The sequence below is a fragment of the Diaporthe citri genome (genome assembly GCF_014595645.1).
Source record: "Diaporthe citri strain NFHF-8-4 chromosome Unknown scaffold_1, whole genome shotgun sequence".
Classification (NCBI taxonomy): Eukaryota; Fungi; Ascomycota; class Sordariomycetes; order Diaporthales; family Diaporthaceae; genus Diaporthe; species Diaporthe citri.
The window spans coordinates 5,915,073-5,936,824 of record NW_025064846.1 but is presented as its reverse complement, the minus strand read 5'-3'; positions in this window follow the sequence as shown (position 1 = coordinate 5,936,824).

Sequence of the window (21,752 nt, the reverse complement as noted above, 5' to 3'; positions counted from 1 at the left end):
AAATTTATAATAAAAATATAAATTAGCTATATAATTATAATTTATATTATAAATAAAGTTTTAAATTAATATTATATTAATTATAAATATAATAATTAAAAGCTAAAAAAAGGATAATAATTATAATCTTAAGTATTTTAAGGAAATTAAAGATTTAGCTAATTAAACTTAAACTATTTAAGCTTTAGGTAGCTAAGATTTTATAATATTAGCTATAAAGCTTAAAATAATAATACTTATAAAGGAAAAGAAGAAGAATAACCTTAAAAGAAAAGATATTATATATATAAAAAGAAGGGATGCTAATTAACTAAATATTTAGCTAATAAATAATATTTAATAAAAAAAAGCTACTTAATATAATATAAATATAAAGGTTATAATAATAACTTTAATACTTTTTTAAGCAAGTTTAAGGAATATAAGATAAATAATAAAAATAAATAAAATTAAAATAATAATTGCAATAATAATACTTATATTATAAAGGTAAGACTTAATAAGGAAGTTTATTATATAAATATTAATTTCCTAGTTAATAAAGCGTTTATATATTAAATTACAAAAAATAATATTTTTTAAATAAAGATAATTATTATAGCTAGCTAATTTATTTTAAAAAATAAATATAATTAAACTTATTTTTAAGAAATCCTGCTAAATATAAGAGCATTATTAATATTTATAGCTAAATATAAGCAATTCCTTATATTATAATAAAAAAACTTAAAGTATTAAATTAATATAATTATTATAAAAAAAGCTGAAGTTAAATTTAATAATAAGATAACTATTAATTTACTTAGCATAATTAAAATTTTTATCTTAATTAATTATATTAATTTCTATATTATTTAAGCATAAACCCCATTCCTGCTTTGCTTAATAAATATAAATAAGCTCTAGGTATATTATAATAATATTATAAATAAAATGGTTTCCTTTAATAATATAATTATTAGCTGGGTTACGTATTGCAATATGATGTTTGGTTGGTATAATAATTAATTATTATTAATTATAAAAGGAAGGAAGTGTTATGGGCTAGCCTTGGGTTGTTTGCCGTAAGGTGTTTAAATGGGGTTTATATTTAAAGTGTAAAGGAGAAGGTTTACTCCTTGTTTGCACCTATGTTAAAGCCTATTTTTATAGGGTTAAAGCCTATTAATTAATTATAATAAGCAAAGCCTAAACTATAATATATCTTCTTTTTTTAAGTTTTTATAATAAGTTTTAAAAGGCAGCTATATAATAAAAAATAAAGGATATTATAATTTAATTATAAATTAAATATTACTCTTTGCTTAGTTATTTAATTATATTTTAATGCCTTTTAATTATATTAAAGGCCTAGCTTATTATTTATAATTAATATACCTTAATCCTTATAATTTAATATATTAATTAAAGTAAGTTAATAAAAAATAATTATTTAAATATAAGCTAATGGCTAAGTTAATAATATTTTTATAATCTTTTAATGCAAGCCTTTTATATAAACTCCCTTACTTAAAACCTTAAAATTATAAATTTATTATATAATTTGCAATTAATTAACGCTTAATTATAAGTAATTTACTTTATTAATAAGAATTTCTTAAATTTTAAGTATTTTTATAAAGCTAAATTAGCTAATATATAGCTAATTTACTTTAAGTTTAAGTTAGCGCTAAATTAATATTATTTTTAAGCCTTATCTTATAAAAAAAATTTTATACCCCCTTAAATAAACTTCTTTTTTTTATTAATCTTAATTAATAAAAGCTATATCTTTATTTTTTTATAATAATTAAAATAATTATGCTTATAATAGCTAAGTTAATTATATATAAAATACTTAACTTTACTTATTAAGATTATTATAATATTAATATTTATTACTTTGCTATTTTAAGGTTAAGTATTATTTTCCTTTATTATAGCGCTAAAAACGCTCTTATATTATTATAAAATAAAGCAAAAGGCTTTAAATATATTTAATTACTTTTTATAATTAAGTTAAGCTTTTATTATAAAGATTAAGCTATTAGCTATTAATAATATTTTATATTTATTTAATTAACTTTAAGCCTTTATTATATAAATTAATTAATTAAATTAAGTAAGAAATTTTATTATCCCTTTTTTATAACGTTATTATAGTATAATTAAGCTAAGCTTAGCATATCTTTGCTTAAAAGGGTCCTTAAATATAAAGTAAACCTTTTTTAAAAAGCTTTTTAATTACTCTTTAAATATTTTTATAAAATTAATATAAAGCAAAAAGTAATTATAAAAAATTCTTAGCTAATTAAATATATAAAAGAATTAAGCCCCTTTAATATTAATTACCTTTTTATTTATTATAAACTTAGCTTTTATTTTTATTAGCTAAGTTATTAAATATTTTTAAAATAAAAGTTTTTTTAAATAAAAAAGGGCTTAATAAGCTGCTATTATTCTTTTTAAGTTTTATTATATTAGATTTTATATAGTTATATTATAAATTTATAATATAAAAGGACTTTAAATATATATTATAAGCTAGCCTTAGGTTATTTATTATAAGGTATTTAAATAAAGTTTATATTTAAAGTGCAAAGGAAAAGGTTTACTTCCTGTTTATATCCGCGTCAAAGCCTATTCTTATAGGGCCAAAGCTTACTAACTAATCATAATGGGCAAAGCCCAAACCATAACAGGAAGGTAAAAGGCTTAATTATGCTAGTTATTTTATATGCAGCGCTAAGGCTGCTGCTTGCCAGGCATTTTAACGGGCTAAAGCTGCTTAATTTTAAATAATCCTTTATATAAATAATATTTATTATTCCTATATTAATAGTTTTTATTTTATAAATGCATATTACTTTTAAAAAATATAAAAAAAAGGAAAGTATTAAGTTAAATTAAACTTAAAGTTAAAAGGTACTTAATTAATTATATATATAAGTTAAATTATAAGTGCATTATTATTTTATTACGTTATATTGCCATAAAAGGTAAGCATATAAAAAGGCTTAAGTTATTATTAAGGGGTTAAAAGTTAATTAATTTATTAAAGTATATAATTAATAGGAAGAAGTTAATTAAGTATGTATATATATTAAAATATCTTAATTATATAAAGTTAAAAAGCTTAAAAGGTTATGATTATTATATAAACATTTTGTTTATAATGCATTTTATAAACTTATGCTTTTATTGCTTATGGCGCTTAGGTTAAATAAGGATTAAATTAAATCTTTAAATTGCTAATATAATTATTTAATTTTTAAATAATTAAAATTTCTTATTTTAACTTAACTTAAGCTTTATTATATTTAATGCCACTTATTAAATAAAGAAATTAAAAAGTATAATTAAAAGATGAGTTATTAAAATAAGGGTTAAGTAAATAAAGTTAATAAGTTATAAGAATTAATAAATAAAGTATTTAAATAAAGGGAAAGTAAGGTATAAGATAAAGACTATTAATTAAGTTAATAAATAATAATACTTTTAATTTTAATATATAAGTATTAAATTATGAAATTTAATTAAGGATATTTATTAAATATAAGCTAATAACTTAAGTATTTATAAAATAATAGTAATTTTTATTACTTAAACCCTTAATGCATAAGTATTATTATAAAAATCTTAAATATAAGGTTTGCCTTTAAAAGAAATGTAATTTAAAGTTAGCTAATTGCATTACATTATAAGGTAATTTATAAGTAATTAATAAATATAAACTAAACTTTTATATTTTTGCTATGCATTGCCTTTAATTAAAGAAATTATTTTATTATTTTTTATTAAAAACCTTTAATAGTTTTTTATTTTTGCAATTATATAATATGCATACTTAGGTTAATTGCGTTGGTACTAATATAATAACCTTATAATGTATAATATAATGGTAATATTTAAGGTTATGTTATTGCGATTTATTAATAAGTCATTAAATTATACTTTAGCGATTTAAGTTTAAGCTTTAATGCATTATAATTTTCTTAATTTTTTTTATTGCATTTAAATAATTGCCTTATCTTTTTAATTGCGATTTACATAGCCTTATACCTTAATTATAATATTATTTATACTTATAAAGCGCTAAAGAGTATTATTAAGGGCATTCTTTATAAAGGTATTAGCTAAGTTATAGTTTTTAGCGATTTAATGAATTTTAAAGATTTTATGCTTTTTATATAATTGCTAAAGAGTTATTATATTAATTATAAAGTGCTTTTTTTTTATTATATTAAGCTTAATTAAGTACTTATATAAAAAGTATAAGTTAATGCATATTATAAAAGGAATTATTATAATATTTAAATATATAGTGATTTAGCGTAAAGTAGCTATTAGCATTATAATTATATTAAAGCTATTAATTATGCTATAAATTTTTAAAGCTAAAACGCTTTAAGTTACTTTTTAATATTTTATTAAGGATTAATAAATAATATTACCTTTAATATTTTACTTAAAAGCTTATTAAGTTTATATCTTATTTATAAGTATAATAATAAAGCTAATTTATAAGCTAAGGTTCTTATTATTAATAAATAAGTTATTAATAAAAATTATTAATTTAGCTTAAAATAAATTTAAGGGCATATATTAAAGTTTATGCTTTAAGTTATTAGCTTGCCATTATAGCTAATGATTTAACTTATTATAATCCTTATAAAAAGGCTTTTAAATTTAAGCTGCTATTAATAAGTTAAATGCTACCTTAAATTAATAAATAAAATTAAAATATGCTCCTTATATATATTGCTTTATATATTATTAAGCATAATTATTAACCTTATTATTAATAAGCATAATTTTTTTATCTTAGCCCTTTTAATAAAGATATAAAGTGCTTTTATTAAAAATATTTATAATTATATTATTAAAAATAAGTAATTTATTAAAGGTAAGTATTTCTTTTAGCTTGCATTAAATATTTATCTTTTTAATCTTTTATTCTTTTAGCTTTAAAAATGCTAAAGTATTAAAAGATAATATATTATTAATTTATATAATAATAATAATAAAAGTATTCTTTCCTTAATTTATAATTAAGAAGCATAAGTTATATATTAAAATAACTATATTTAAATTATTATAATAAAACTTATAATAAGTTGTTTATTAATATATATTAAATTTAATAATATTATAAAGCAATTTAATAACTTATATAATAATTTTAAAAAAGTATTTATTTTAAATCTTAAGGGGTAAGTAATATAAAATAAATTGCTTAAGCTTAAACTTTAATTAAGGGTATGCTTAAGTAATATTTTAAAGCTTTAATTAAAAGCCTTATATTAAAAAGGATGGAGTTAAAGTAATTAAAAGTCTTTAGCTAGCTTTTTAAATAATTAAAGATTATATAAGGATATTATACTTATTTTTATTATTATATTTAATAATAATAAGCTATGATTTCTTATATAGCTTTTTAATTTTACTCTTAATTTTATAAATAATGTATAACTTAAAGAGCTAAATATCTTTATATATTTTAAGATTAAAGCGTTTAAAGTAAAAGACGTTATTACTAATTAACTTTATAATTTCCTTATAATTAAACTCCTTAAATAAGTTACTTAAGGTATTAATTATATTATTATATTAAAGCTTTAAAAAGAAATTATAATTTTTAACCTCTTGCTAAGTAAGATATATTTCTTTTAGCTTATTCTTTAATCCTTTAAGCTATTTATATTATTAAGATTATAGCGGTTTTAATATTACTAAAATTAAATTTAAATTAAATTAAATAAGCTTATTAAGAGCATTATTTAAGTTAAAAACTAACTAAATATTATTTTTATTATTTTTATTTTAATAATATAACTAAATTAATATTAATTAAAAAATTATTAAGTTATTTAAAAGGTTTAATATAAGGTTATATTTATTAATATTAAGTAACTTATATAGTTTTTATTAATTATGCTTTTCTTATTATACTTATATATTACTTTATAATAAAAAACTTAATACTTTTATAATATTTAGGCCGTTATAAGTATTTAAAGCTATATTAATTTATTATTTAATATAAACCTTATATAATATTAGCGAGTGCAGGGAATTACGTAAGAAATAATATTGCGCTGAATTCCGGCTAGCTATAAAAAGCTAGCTTTTACGCTTATTCTAAACATTCTTTTAAGAAATTAACTCTTTTCTTTTCTTATATATTTAATGCTTTAATTAAGCTTTTCTTATTTTTAAGAATTTTTAAAATATTTATCTTTTTCCTTTTTTTAATTTTTTTTTATTTTTATTTTCCTTTTTTATTATATTAAAGCTTTTCCTTAAGTTATTCTTAAAAGGGTTTAATAAAATTTATCTTTTATTATTTAAGTAGCTTGTTTTTATTAATAATTTAGCTTAAGCATAATTTTAATTTTATGCATTTTTAATTAATAATAAAAAAAATAAAAAGTTAGCTATAAGTTAATTATTTATTAATTTTATCTTTTTTCTTATTTTTATATTAAATATTATTAAATTATTTTATATATTAATTTAAAGCTTTAATTAAAGCTTATATTTATTTTTAACTTATTATAAAAAAGAGTTAAATATAATTAAACTTATAATAATATTATAAATACTTTAAAATTATTTTTTAATTTTAAGATACTTCTTATGCTTTTAATATTTAAATAAAATATTACCTTAATTTTATATTAATATATTATTAAGCTTTAAATTTATTTTAAGTTTCTTGCTAAAAATTATGCTTAAAATATAGCAATAATATAAACTTAAAATTAAAATAATAAATTTAAACTTTATAAATATTACTTAATATTAATTAAAGATGCTTTAAATTCTTAATTAATATTTATTATTATTATTATAACTTTAAGTTTAAAATAAAAGAGGTTATAATATAAAATTAAGGTATTTACCTTACTTATTTATAAGTTTAATAAATAGCATTATATTATATATTTTTATATTAATTAAATTATATAAAAAACTTAAACTTAAAATATAACTTTGCTTAAGCTTTAATTAAACTTAAATTTAATTTATTAAGGGTTTAATATAATATTAATAAGCAAAGCATTAAATATAAATTTAAAAAAGCTTTCTTTATTATAATTTTATAATTTTTATTTCTTAATAAAATATCTTTTTATTAAATTTATTTTATTTATTATATTTATTAATACCTTTATTTTTTAAATTTTAATTTAAGTATTTTATAATAATATTAAAAATAAATTTCTTAAAAGTAATTACTTTAATTAAAAATATTATTATTTTTAAATTTCTTTATTTTATTATTATCTTAATAGGAATTATTATAATATATATATTACATTTTTAAGCTTAAAGCCCTTTTAAACTTACTTTTACTTTAAGAATACCTTTAAATTTTAAAACCTATTTATTCTTTTTTACTTAAAGCTAAAAAAAAAATCCTAAGAAACTTATTAAGAAAAAAGAAAGATTTAATTTTATTTATTATTAATTAAAGCATTAACTTTACTTTAATTAAACTTTATAATTTATTATTAATAATAAGTTAAGAACTTAAATTAATATTTTAAAAGTTTTATTTTTTGCTAATATAATAATTTTATTATAAATAGCTTTATTTATAATTTATAATTTAAATACCTTAAAGTTTAATAAAATTAATATTATTAAGGTTTTAAATAGCCTTAAAATTATTGCTTATTAATTTTCTTATTTAAATAATTAAATCTTAAAATTACTTAAATAATATTATATTACTTTAAATTTAATAAAAATAATTAAAAACATTATTATTAAATAATTTATTTAAAAAGATTAAAAGGAAAAGCTTTTTACCTTTTATAAGTTTAATAATTAAACTTATTATATAAATTTAATTATAATTATTAAAGATATTATTTATAATAACTCTTATAATAACTTAAAAGCATAAAAAGAAAAGATTATAAAATATAATTAAAAACTTAATAATATAAATAATATTTCTTTTATTATAACTTAGCCCTTTTATAAAGCGCTTTTATTATATTTAAAAAAGTAATTAATAAGGAAAGGAATTACTTATAAATTAATAAAAAATATTTTTTAATTAAACTTTAAATATATCTTATTAAAAGTTATTAATTAAAAACTTAAATATTTTAAGTAAGATAAGTATTTATTTATATAAAATAATTTTAATTAAAATTTATTTAATTTAAAAAAGCTAAATTTTTTTTAAAAAAGCTAAAATAATTTTAATTTTTTAAATTATCTTTAAAATAAAAATTTATAAGCTTAATAATTTTTATTTAAATTTAATTATATTAAAGTTATTAAAAGATATAATTAAAATTTATAAAATATAAATAAATTTATTAAAAGATTTATAAAGTTAAAACTTAATTTAATTAAATTTAAAAATAAATTTAAGTTATTTTAATAAAATATTAAAGCTTTTTTTTATAATAAATAATAAAGTAATTTTAAAATAATTAAGCTAAGGGTTATAAATTTAATTTAATAACTTTTAGTAAAACTTAATTAAAATAATTTTAAGAATAATAAGGTATAAGTTATAATTTTAATATTTTTCTTTAAAAAAAATAAGTTACTTAAAGTTTATTATAGTTATACTTTTTAAAATTATAATATATATTAATATAATAAGCTTAAGTAACTTTTTTTAAATAATTTATTAATAGCTTTTAAGCTAAAGAAATTATTAATATTTTTTAGCTTACTTAAAAATACTTAAGCTAATCTTTTAAAATATTTAAACTTTATTTATATTTAATTATATTATAATTAAAATAATTATAATTTAAAAAGATATATTTATAATTAATTAAAGTTTTTATTTAAAAAAAAAAGGTTTAATTTACCTTATATAGTTAAATATTATAAGCTTATTAAGGTAAATTCTTTATTTAAAGAAAAGGTTTTATTAAAAGCCTTAAAAGTAATTTAAAAGCTTAATATTTAAAAGAAAGTTAGCTTAATCTTAATACTTATAAATCTTATAAATTATATAATTTATATTAAAAAAAAGCTTATAATTATAAGCAATAATAAGCTTTCTTAAATAAATATTGCTATAATTAAGAAAAAGCATATAGCTAAGAATATTAAGAATTAAAATAAAATTATAAAAATTATAAAGGTTAATTATATTTAACTTAAAGATTTTAAAAAGGTAAAAAATAATTAATTTTAAATTATTAATAATAAGTTATAATTAAAAAATAAAAAAAAGGTAGGGGAAAGAAAAAACTTATTTATTAATTAAAATTAAATTTAAAAAGAAAATGCTAAGTTTTTTATAATAAAAGTAAGTTTAATAAGTATAATAAACTTAAAATTAAAAAAGTATATTTAATAACCCTTATTATTTAAAGAAAAAGCAGCTTAAATAATTTTAATTATAATTATTAAAATAAGTGCTATAAATATCTTAATATTTAATAATATTAATTTAATCTTAATTAAATACTTATTAATAGTATAATTTAAGGTATATATCTTATTAAAAGTACTTTTTAAGTTAATATATTTTAAGGATTATGCTAAAGACTTATTTCTTAAAATTAGCGTAATTATTTTCTTAAAAGATAATATTAAGGCTAATACTTTAATTAATTTATTATAAATTATTTAATATTAAGTTAATTTTATTATTATATTTATTATAAATATAATTAATTAAAAATATTTTAATTTAACTTACTTAATAATTTATATAAAAGTAAATAATTACTTTTTATAGCTTACTTTTTTAAATATTAAAATTAAAATAAATTTTTTACCTTTATTATATTATAAATATAATAAACTTTTATATGCTTTACTTAATAATATAAACTTAATAATATATAATAAAAATTCCTTATCTTTAATTAAAATTATAAAAAAATAAGTTTATATTAATTTAAATAAAATTAAAGCTATATTTTTTATTATTAATAATAAGGCCCTTAATATTTTATATTATATTCTTTTAAAAATGCCCTTTTTCCTAAATATAAACTTAATATTTAAATAATTAAAGAAATATCTTTATACTTATTTTATTCTTAATAATATTAAAATAATATATAATTTAAAATAAAAAAATTAAAACCCTTTAAAGTAGCTTTACTTAAAAAAGCTTAAGTTTTTTAAAAATACTTATTAACTTATATAAGCATTTCTTTATTTTTTTTTAGCTTTAATTAAAGCTTAATATTAATTAATATATTAATTATATTAATTTATCTTAATATTAAAATAAAAAAAAATAAAAAGGTTTTAAGCATTTTCTTAAATAAAGATATAAAAAGTTTAATTTTTATATTTATAAAAAACTTTTAAGTTAAAGTTTAAAAGATTTATTAAGCTAAAGAAAAAGGTTAATAAATATTAACTTATATTTATAATATTTATTTATAAAAAAAAGTTATATATATTAAAAAATAAATTAATAAAATTCTTTTTATTTTAATAATTATTAAATTAATTAATAAAACCTTTTAACCTTTAATTAAAACTCTTTATAAATAAATAAGCATTAAAGTTTATTTTATAAATAATTATTCTTTTAATAATATTATTCCTAAGGGCATAATTAACTAAAAACTTACTTATAAAGAAGAAATAAAATTAGCTATAAATAAAAATTATAAAAGTAAATATAATGCTTAAATTTAGCCTAAGTTTTCTTTAATTAATAAAGAATTAAAATTAATGCTTAATTAATTAAATGCTTTTTTATAAAAAAACTATAACTTCTTTTTAAAGTAAGAAAAAGAAATATTTACTTATTTACTTTTTAATTAAAAGAAATTTTTAATATAAAATTAATTTTATATTATTTAAATTAATATTAATATAGCGTTATTATAATTTATTTAAATAATTCCTTATAAAGCATATTAAGTAAAAATAATTTAGTTTTTAAAAGCTTTAAGGGAAATAGCTATTAAAATACTTAGGAATTAATAAGTTAATAAAGTTATTAAGGAATTTTATGCTGCTTATAAAAATTAATAATTTCTTATAAAAAAGAAAAACTTTAATTATTAACTTATTAATAATATCTTAAAAGCTAATAAAGTTATAATTAAAAATACCTTTATTTTATTATTAATAAATAAGTTTATTAAGAAGTTTATAATATATAAAATATTATTTCTTTTTAACTTTTTTTTAAAATATAATTAAATTAAGTTAAATAAAAAAAGTTAAGATATTATAATATTTTTTACTTTAATTAAATTATTTTAATAATATAGCTTATTTATAAAAGCTATAAATTTTATTATTTAATTTATATAATATATAGTTTAAATTTTTTATAACTTAATTCTTATAATATATAAATTCTTTTTTAATAATATTATAATTAAAAATTTAAAAATAAATTATAAAAATAAAGAAATACTTACTTTATTAAGGATTTAAAAATATATAGTTAAGTATATTAAAAACCTTAATAATATTTTTTATAATTTTAAGTTAGCTAAAGAAGTAATTAATGCTGTTAAATTAAAATAATATAAGTAGTAAGCTAATATTATTAATTATACTTATAAAATATTTAATTAATCTTTATTAAATAAAAAAATTATTAAAATTAATAAGTAAAATATTTATAAAAATATAATTAAGCTTAAATTCTTTTTAAGCTTATTAAATTTTTATAAAGCATAAATGCCTTTTTATAAAATTATTATTAAGCTATTATTTAACCTTTTTAAAAAAGATATGCTTTATTAATAAACCTTAAATTATTAAAAAGCTATAAATACTTTTAAAGCTATAATTACTTTAAAGTTATACTTAATTAATATTAATTATTTTAGCAATAAGATTATTTTTATAATAAATATAAGTTTTAAGAAATAAAATATATGCCTTATATAAATTAAAAATAAATTGTAATACTTAATTTAATATAAAAGTAATACTTAAATAAGGGTTAAAAAGTTATATAATATAATAAAATAAGAATATAAAGTTATTTTATATATAATTAAGTGCTTATACTTTTATATTTATAGTATTTACTTTACCTTAAAAATAAATTTAAATATCTTAGTTTAATAATTAAAGGGATTTACCTTAAATATATTAAGCGCTTATATTATAAAGTAATTAGCTATAATTAAAATATATAATTTTATTATTTATTATATTAAAGGTTTTAAAAATATCATTATAAATATACTTTTTAAAAAGCTATTAAAGCTATTAAATAAGGCAAATTATAAATTTAAAAAAAATATTAAAAATTAATATAATATTGCTCTTAATTAATTATCTTAATCTTAATTATTTAATTAAGAATTATTATTACTTAATAATTATTTTTAATTAAAAAAAATTATTTAAAATTGCTTAATATCTTTATTATAAAACTTATTTTAAAAACCTAATATTATAATAATAATTATTCTTTTGCAAAAAAACTTATTATTTCTTTATTTATAAAAAAACTTTTTAAAAATAACTTAAAAAGAATTTACTATAATGATAAGTTATTAATAACCTTAATTAAAGGTAAGAAATTATTAAAAACTACTATGCTTTTCTTAAATACTATGGAAGAAACGTTATTTATTTTTAAATTCAAGCTATATATTATTAAAAAGGAATGTATATTAATATTAAAAAGGCTATTACTAGTTATTCTCATTATAATAAGTAAAATACTTAAATTTATAATAATAAAATTATTTTAATTATGCTAAATTAATTATTTATTAAAATTTATATTAATATTTAATATTTACTTTTTAATTAAGAATATAATAAGCTAATTAAAGGATAATATAACTTAATAAAATGGGTTAAAGCTATGCCTTTTAAAGTAGTTAACTTAAAAAGCATTAAAAAGTTCTTTATTTAAAAATTCCTTTTTAAATAAGGGCTTTTAATAAAAGTAATAATAAATAAGGGATAAAAAATATAAATTAATTTACTTAATATTTTTTAATAATTAAAGTTAAGAAGATTATAATCTTAATACATAACCCTTATATTAATAATATTATTAAATATAAGCATTTTATTATTATAGCTGCTATTAAAAAGATGCTTAATAAAGGGATTAAAGGCTAAGTATAAATCTTACCTTATGCTTTCTTTATTAATTAAACTTTACTTAAAAAATCTTATAAAAAAAGTTCTTTTTATTTTTTTTATAACTTTAAATTAATTATTTTAATTAAAATTACTATTTTTATATAGCGTATTTAAACTTAAACTTTAAATATATTTACTTAAAATGCTTTTAATTTTTAGCTTTAATTACTTCTTAATCTTTTATAAAATATAAAAGCAATAATTAAATTAATTTTTAATTATAAGAGGAAAGCTGCATAATAAAATATATATTATAATTTCCCTTAACTTATTTCCTTAAAAAAGGATAACTTAATTTTGCTTATTAATAAGCAAAAAAAAGCTAATTATTCCTTATTTTAAAAACTAACTTATTATTAATTTAATCCTTTTATTATTTATAAGATTTATTATAATAATATTTATAAACTTTAAATACTTAATAATATTTACCTTTTAAGCATATTTTTATTAAAATAATTAAAAAGATTTATTAATCATTTTAAGATATAAAAACTTAAACCTTATTTGCTTTAAAAAACTAATCTTATAGCTATTATAAATAATAACTCCTTTTTAAATATTTTAATAAAATTCAGCCTATTTAACCTTATCTTAAATAACCTTAACTTTAATTATTATTAAAATTAATTAAATATATCTTTATTTATTGCCTAAGTATATTAATTATTTATAAGCTTAAACTTATTAAATTCTTTAAACTTTAATATTTAAAATGTTAAACTTATAATATATTTATATATAAAATAAAGAAACTTAAAAAATAAGCCTTTATAATTTATTAATATTCCTTTATTTTAATTAAATAACTCTTAATATTCTTAATATAATTAGCTTAGCAATACTTTTAAATCTTAGCTTAAGTATTTATTTAAGGGGGGGGGTTATCTTTTCTTATATATATATATATATATATTTATTATAATATAGAATTTCTTTTTATATATATTTATTTACTTAATTAAATTTAGCCTTAGGTTTAAATAAAAAATATTATATTTTTAAAAAATGCATTGCAAAATTTACTATATACTTATTTATTATTTTCTTGCTAAAATTAAAAACTTTCTTTTTCTTTTTAATAATTTAATTTACTTTTTTCCTTTTTCCTTTTACTTTAATTATTATTTATACCTTATTAAAAGCTTACTTTTATAATTAATATAATAGGAATTTTGCATTATAAAGTTGCAATTATTAGCCTTAAATAATATTAACTTCCTTATTTTAAATAATATTAAAGCTAATTATTTCTTTAAGCTATGCTATTTTGCTAATAATAATTATAAAGCTAAGCATACCTTTAAACTTTACTTACTTAACTATCATAGCCTTTTATACCTTTTTTATATTATTATATTTATTAAAGATATAATTAAATTCCTTAATATAATAAATATAATTAATATAAGCATTATTATAAAAATTATATAAAAAGCGATAATTAAAAAAGGGAATTATAATAAGAACATTTTTATTTATAATTAAGGAAAAGTTATAATTTATGCACTTTAAGCAATACTTACAAGGGGAAGCGTTTTAATAACTATAAAAGGCTATAAGTAAAGCTGCTTAATAGCAATAATTAAAGTAATTATATATTATTATTATATACTTCTTATAAAAAGCCTTATTACTTTCCTTAATAATAATAATATTTATATGGCTTTTAATTAAATTCTTAATATTATTTAAAAACTATTTTTTATAGCTTATTAAAAAATCCATTAAATAATTCCTTAACTATCTTTTTAAAGGTAAGATTAGCAAATTATTAAGCAAGGTATTAATTTTATTTAATATTAATAATCTTATATATATAAATACTTTTTATAAAGGCATTATAAAGGATAATCTTAATAAATTAATTTTTATTAAAAATGCCTTTTAGCTTAAAAAAAGTATAAATACTTTTAATTAAAATTTACTTAGCTTATAAATTATAATAAATAGCTTAAAAAGGGAAAGGGGAATTTTCTTATATTAAATTCTTTAACCTTAATTAAAAAGGGTTTAATAATAAAAATGTTATTATAAAAAAATATTTAAGGATAAAAGAATTATAATATTTTGCTTTAATTTTAGCTTAATTTAAAGGCTAATTAAAGTTAAAAGGATATTAAGAAAAGAAAAAAGGAAAAAGAAACTTAAGGAAAAAAAGGAAATTTATATATATAAAATTACTATAATAAGAAAAGGTAAGCAATGCTAATAATAAGCTACTTTATTATTAAAAAAAGTAATTTATTACCTTGCTTTTAATTAAGGTTAATTTATTATTAAGAAAGAATTATTTACTTTTAATTCCTTGCTTATAAAAAAGTTATTTATCTTTTTATTATAAAGGAATTTTAATTAAGTAATTTGTTTTAATTTATGCTTAATAAACTTATAAATTAAAAGGGGAGTACTTTATAATTAGCTATTATTTAAGAAAAATGAAAAACTATATACCCTTTTACTTTAATTATTAATAAAATAATAAATTAATAGCTTTTAATAATAACTTATAAGCCTCCTTATTATTCCTTTTTTTTAATTAATATAATTATTTAATTAAAAGGCAATAAGTTATTAGCTTTTATTACTTTAACTTATATACGCTGCTATACCTATTTATTTACAGCTAAGCCCTTTTCCTTTTTCTTTCTTTTTTTTCTTCTTTTTACCTTTATATTATTATTAATTAAAGGTTAAAGGTTAGCTGCTACTTAATTATCTTAATAATAATATACTTTTAATATATTAATCTTTTTCTTTATTTAATTTTTATTTAAGAATGGGTAATAATTATTTATAAAAGCTATCTTAAGCTATAGTTAAATATTAATTATATTTCTTTTTTATTTTTAACCCTTTTTACTTTAATTACTTATATAGTAATTTTTAAAAATGCAAGGCTCTTTTTATTATTATATCTTTCTTTTTTATTATTTAACTTTTATTACTTACTTTTTATTTTATTATTTATTTTCTTTATTTTTTTTCTTTATAATTAAAAGCTAAGATATTTTTTAATTAAAAAGGTAAAATAAAAAAGTAATTTTAATTGCTTTTATATTATAAAATACCTTAAAACCTTAATATTTTAATTTTAATAATTAAGCGTATTAATTTAAGAAAGAATAATTTAGCGTTAATAATTTTAAAACTTTTTTATTTTAATAACTTTAAAAATTTATTTAGTAAAGCATTATAATTTTTAAATATTATAAATATTTAAAATTAATAAAACTTTGCTTAAGAAGTAAATGCTAACTTTTTTAAAGATTCCTTTAAAATAAGAATTATTATAAATAAAGTTTACTTAAATAATATTTAATAATTTTAAACCCTTAATTAGCTATTATTTTTTAATATAAAATAAATAATATTTAATAATAAGTTTATAAAGATAACATAAAAGTATTTTCTAAGTATTAACCTTTATTTTAAGTTAAAAAAATTAATTAAGTTAATAAATTTAATAAAATAATATTAAGCCTTTTTTGCTTTTAATTTCTTTAATATAGAAAAAATGCTTTATAAATATAAAAAATTAAGAACTTAGTATATTATAGCCCTTATAACTTAGCAACTTTTTAACTTTTAAAATATTATATTTTTACTTAAAAAACCTTTATATTATAATTATACTTTACTTAAGAAATATTAATAATATAAATTAATAAAGAATTATAAATTTATTATTATATTTATTTATATATTTAATTATTAAATAATAATAATTTTTAATAAAATAGAAAATTATTGCTTGCTATGGAATAATTTTGCATTAAAAGATAGAAAAAGTAAGATAAATAAGGATATTAAAGCACTTATTTATAAATATTTAATAATTGCTTTAAAAAACAAAATATAAGATTTTAATAAAAAGTTTGCATTAAGATTAAAATAAATTAATAAAGTATTTTATAAATAATATATTGCTAAGTTTATTAAAAATTACTTTAAGGAAAATTAAGGAAAGAATAATTAAAAGGTATGGAATTAAGTTAAAATTTTTTTAATTAAAATTATATATTATAAAATGTTTAAAGCTATTATTAATATTGCTATTTAAATATTTGCTATTTAATTAAAGCTTAATAAAATTAATAAAGCTATTTAAATACTTATATTAATTCCCTTTATTAAGATTAATGATATAAAAATAATTAAAGTAAAAAGTAGGCTTTTATTATAAAGGAATATTATTTAGTAATAACTATTTAAATTGCAATATGTTAAGATTGCTATTAATTATAAAAAGGGTATAAGAGAAATAATACCTTTAATGTAAATTAATTTAATAACTTAATTTTAAATATTTAATATATAGTAAGGTATAAACTTTTAAATAGCTTAAAATTAATTAAGCATAACTTTAATTAAATAAGCCTTTAACTTAAGTATTATATTATAAGATATTTTAAAGCTAATAAAAAATACTTATCTTAATATATATAAAAATCTTTTTTATTTATTTATTTTAATAATAAATATAAATAAAACTTAAAGTATATTAATTAACTTAAAATAATTAAAATAATAATAAAGTTTACTTAAGGATAATTTAAAAGGCTTATAAATAAGTTAACTAAGTAATTAAATATAAGGTATAAATATTAAAAGTAAAAGTATTATAAAAAGTAAAAGCAAAAGTAAAAGCTTTGTAAAAAGTAAAAGTAAAAGTTAGTAAAGTTAATATGCTATGCTTAATATAATAATTAAAAGAAAGAATAAATTTACTTTTTATTTTATAAAAATATTTAAATCTTTAATAGCTATATTAATATTAGCTATTAAAGTAAACTTTAATAGTTAAAAAAATATAATTAATAAATATATTATTAAGTAAATTTTAAGAATATTTAAAGCTTTTATAAAAAAGTAAAAGCTATAATAAAATAAGTAAATAAGAAATTAAAAATAGTAATAATAATTAAAATTATAATAAAGTAAATTTTAAAACTTAAAAGCTTAATTAAAGATAATAAAGTTTTATTTTAGTAATCTTTATAATACTTATTATAAAGTATTTAAAGAAGGATATATTAATAAGTATAGGAAATTATATAAAAAATAATACTATGTTAAATTTTAGCTAGCTATAAAAAGCTAGCTTTTACGCTTATTTTAAATATTCTTTTAAGAAATTAATTTTTCTTTTTTTTTATATATTTAGTGCTTTAATTAAGCTTTTTTTATTTTTAAGAATTTTTAAAATATTTATCTTTTCTCTTTTTTTAATTTCCTTTTATTCTTATCTTCCCTCTTTATTATATTAAAGCTCCTTCTTAAGTTATCTTTAAGAAGGTTTAGTAAAACTTATCCCTTATTATTTAGGTGGCTTGTTTTTAATAGCTTTTTTATAACTTTTTAAATAGCTATTGCTTTTTTAAAAGTTAAGAGAGTTAATATAAAGTTTTTTATAAGTTTTAAATATATATTAAAGATAATAAATATTAAAATAATGTTATTAAGGCTAATTATATTATTTATTACTTTAATAGCTATTTATAAAATAGCTTTCTTAATATAAGTTCCTAAAAGTTTAATATAAAGAATATTAAAAGCTTATTAAAGCAAAGCATAATATTTCTTAACCTTATTAATAAATTAATATACCTTTATTAATACTTATTTATAAGTAATGCTTATAATTTATATAATGCTTTAAAATTTTGTTAAGGTAAAGTTTATTTTAGCGTTATAAATAATATAGTTTAAAGGTTTTAAATAAATATTTATTTAATATTACTAAATAGCTTTTTATATATTCTTTATAAAAAAAAAAGATTAAAAAATATTTAGCTTAAAAAAAGGTTATTAAATTAATAACTTATAAAATAAGCAAAGTAAGTAAATATATAATATTTATAATAATCTTATAATTAAAATTAATATTATTTTAAAGATTAAACTTAAAATATTATAATCTTATAAAATAAAGTTAATAATAATAATAAAATTTAAAAATTGCTTTTAAAATAAAAGAATTAATATTATTATAATTAATATTAATAAAAAAGCATAAAAAATAATTAATTAAAGGGTATTTAAATTTATAATAAAGTTGTTAAAACTTTATTTTTATTAGGAATATTGCTAATATATTATTACTTTTTATATTAAGGAAAATTTATAAATATTCTTACTTTTAAGTAATTAAGAAAGTTTTTTTTAAATACTTATCTTTTTATTAAATTACCTTATTAATAATATTTTAAAAGAAGAAAGAATTTTTATTTATATCTTAAATATAAAGAAAGAAGGAAATAAGCTTATTTATAATATAAAATATTAATAATCTTGCTAAAGTATTAACTTATATTATATTAAGTAATTTAATAAGTAAGCTTAAGCTAAATTATATTTATATTTTACTAGCTTATATAATATTTAAATATATAAAAAATATTTAATATTATAAAGCTTAAAATTATTTATATTTAATTATTAAGAATATTATTATACTTATATTTAGCATAATGCCTTAATATTATTAATAAAAAATATTAATTTTAAATAATAAATATTTTTATTATTAAGCAATTTTTAAAATTAATATAAATATTAAAGCTGCTTATATTATTAAAGAAATTATAAAGAAAGGCTTAATTTATTAAAAAAGTATAATAAGTATGCTTCTTTTTATTATTATTAATAGTTAAAGTTATTATAATACTAATAACTTTAAAATTAAAACCTTTAAAGCTAATAAGAAATGTATTAAACTTATTATTATTAATTTATTATTTAATATCCTTATATATATAAATATATATAGCTTTAGCATATTGTTAATCTTTAAATAAATAATTTATTAATTAATATTCCTCTTTATAATATATAAAATACTTTTTCTTTTTACATTATATATTATTATTATTATCTTTATTAAGCTAATATTTATTATTATAATTATTTTTATAAGATTCTTTATTATAGCTGCTGCCTTTAAATTAATAAGGTTAACTTAAATGAAAGTTTAATTAAAAGCCATTACCCTTAAAAAGAGGTTAAGAGTACTTTAAATGCTAATTATTATTATTATACTATTTATTAAAATAATATTACTTTTTAATATTTATAATAATTAAATTATTATTATTTTAATTATTATAATTATTAGCATAGCTTTATTTATAAGCTTATTAATTATTTCTTATAATTATATATTATAATATAAGGTTTTAAGCCTTTAATGCTTTAATATATTATTATAAAATAAAGTAAAGTTACTTAATATTTATTAATATTATTAAGATAATATAATAAAATTTAAAAATACTTTATATTATTTATAAAATTATATTTTATAAAAAGCCATCCTTATAAGTAATATACTTAAGTGCTTTATAATAAAGTTATATCTTATTAATAAGTATTTAAAGAATATTTATATAGCTTTTATTTAAGTTTTTTTATTAAAGAGTAAAAAAAGTTAAAGTATTTTAATTTATAAAATAATTATAGTAATTATTATTTATATTAAATTAATTTTTAAGCTTTTTATATGCTTAAGTAAATAAGTTCTTTTAATTAATAACTTAAGTATAATATATTTTTATTAATCCCTTAAGTATATATAAAAAAGCTGCCTTAAATTATTAAGGTTAAATTTATAAATTATTATAAGCCTTATAAAAAAAAAGAATCTTATTATTAAGAATATTATATAATTTTTTAATAAATATTTTATTTTTATAATAATATTTACTTAAGTTAGTTATTATATTTAAATTAAGTAGAAAGTTCTTTATTTTTATTAAAGATAAAAGGGTATAATAATTATATATTATATAAAAGTTATTAGCTAAAGGAAGGTTGCCGCCTTTTTTTAATGAATTAAGAGGTTTTAAAGGGCTATTATTATCTTTATTATTATTGCTAAGTAGGCTAAGTAATTTAAGTAATTTAAGATTAAAAGAATTATTATTATTAAGTAGTTTTTTAGCTTTTATTAAAGTATAATTAAAGTTAAGGATATTATAAATATTTAAATTATAGCTTTAAATTTAATTAATTTTAAATATAATATAATATTTTTACTTTTAATTTATTAATTATTTAAGATAATTTAATACTTTAAGGATATATATTAATTCCCTTAGGGTATTTACTCTTTAAGTATAAATGCTCTTAACTTAAAAAGTTTTCTTAATAATATATAATAAGTTTTTATTAACTTATATAAATATTAACTTAATTTAATTATAAAAGTTCTTAATAAATGCTTTATATGCCTTATTACTTAATATATATACTATAGCTTAAATTTAACCTTAAATATAAGTATTTAAGTATTATTTATTATTAAGAAATTTTAAGGAATTTATTTATATTAAAGGATTAAGTATTTTAATAATGCTTTTAAATATAAAAATATAATTTATTATAATTAATATTAATAAATTATTTTAGCTAATAATATTACTTATTATATTTATTATATTATTATTATTTCTTATTATTTTAATAAAGTAATAATAAGGGTGTATTTAATTTAAAAAAGGGAGTAGTGGGAAGGGGAAATAAGTAATATTAAGGGAAAATAAAAAAGTTAAGAGTTATTTTTATAACTTAGCCATTAAAAGGTAAATTAATTCCTTTCTTTATATTTATTTATATAATAAAATATAAATAAATATATTATTAATAAAAATAAATATTAATTTAATTCTTTTAATTATAGCTATTAAATT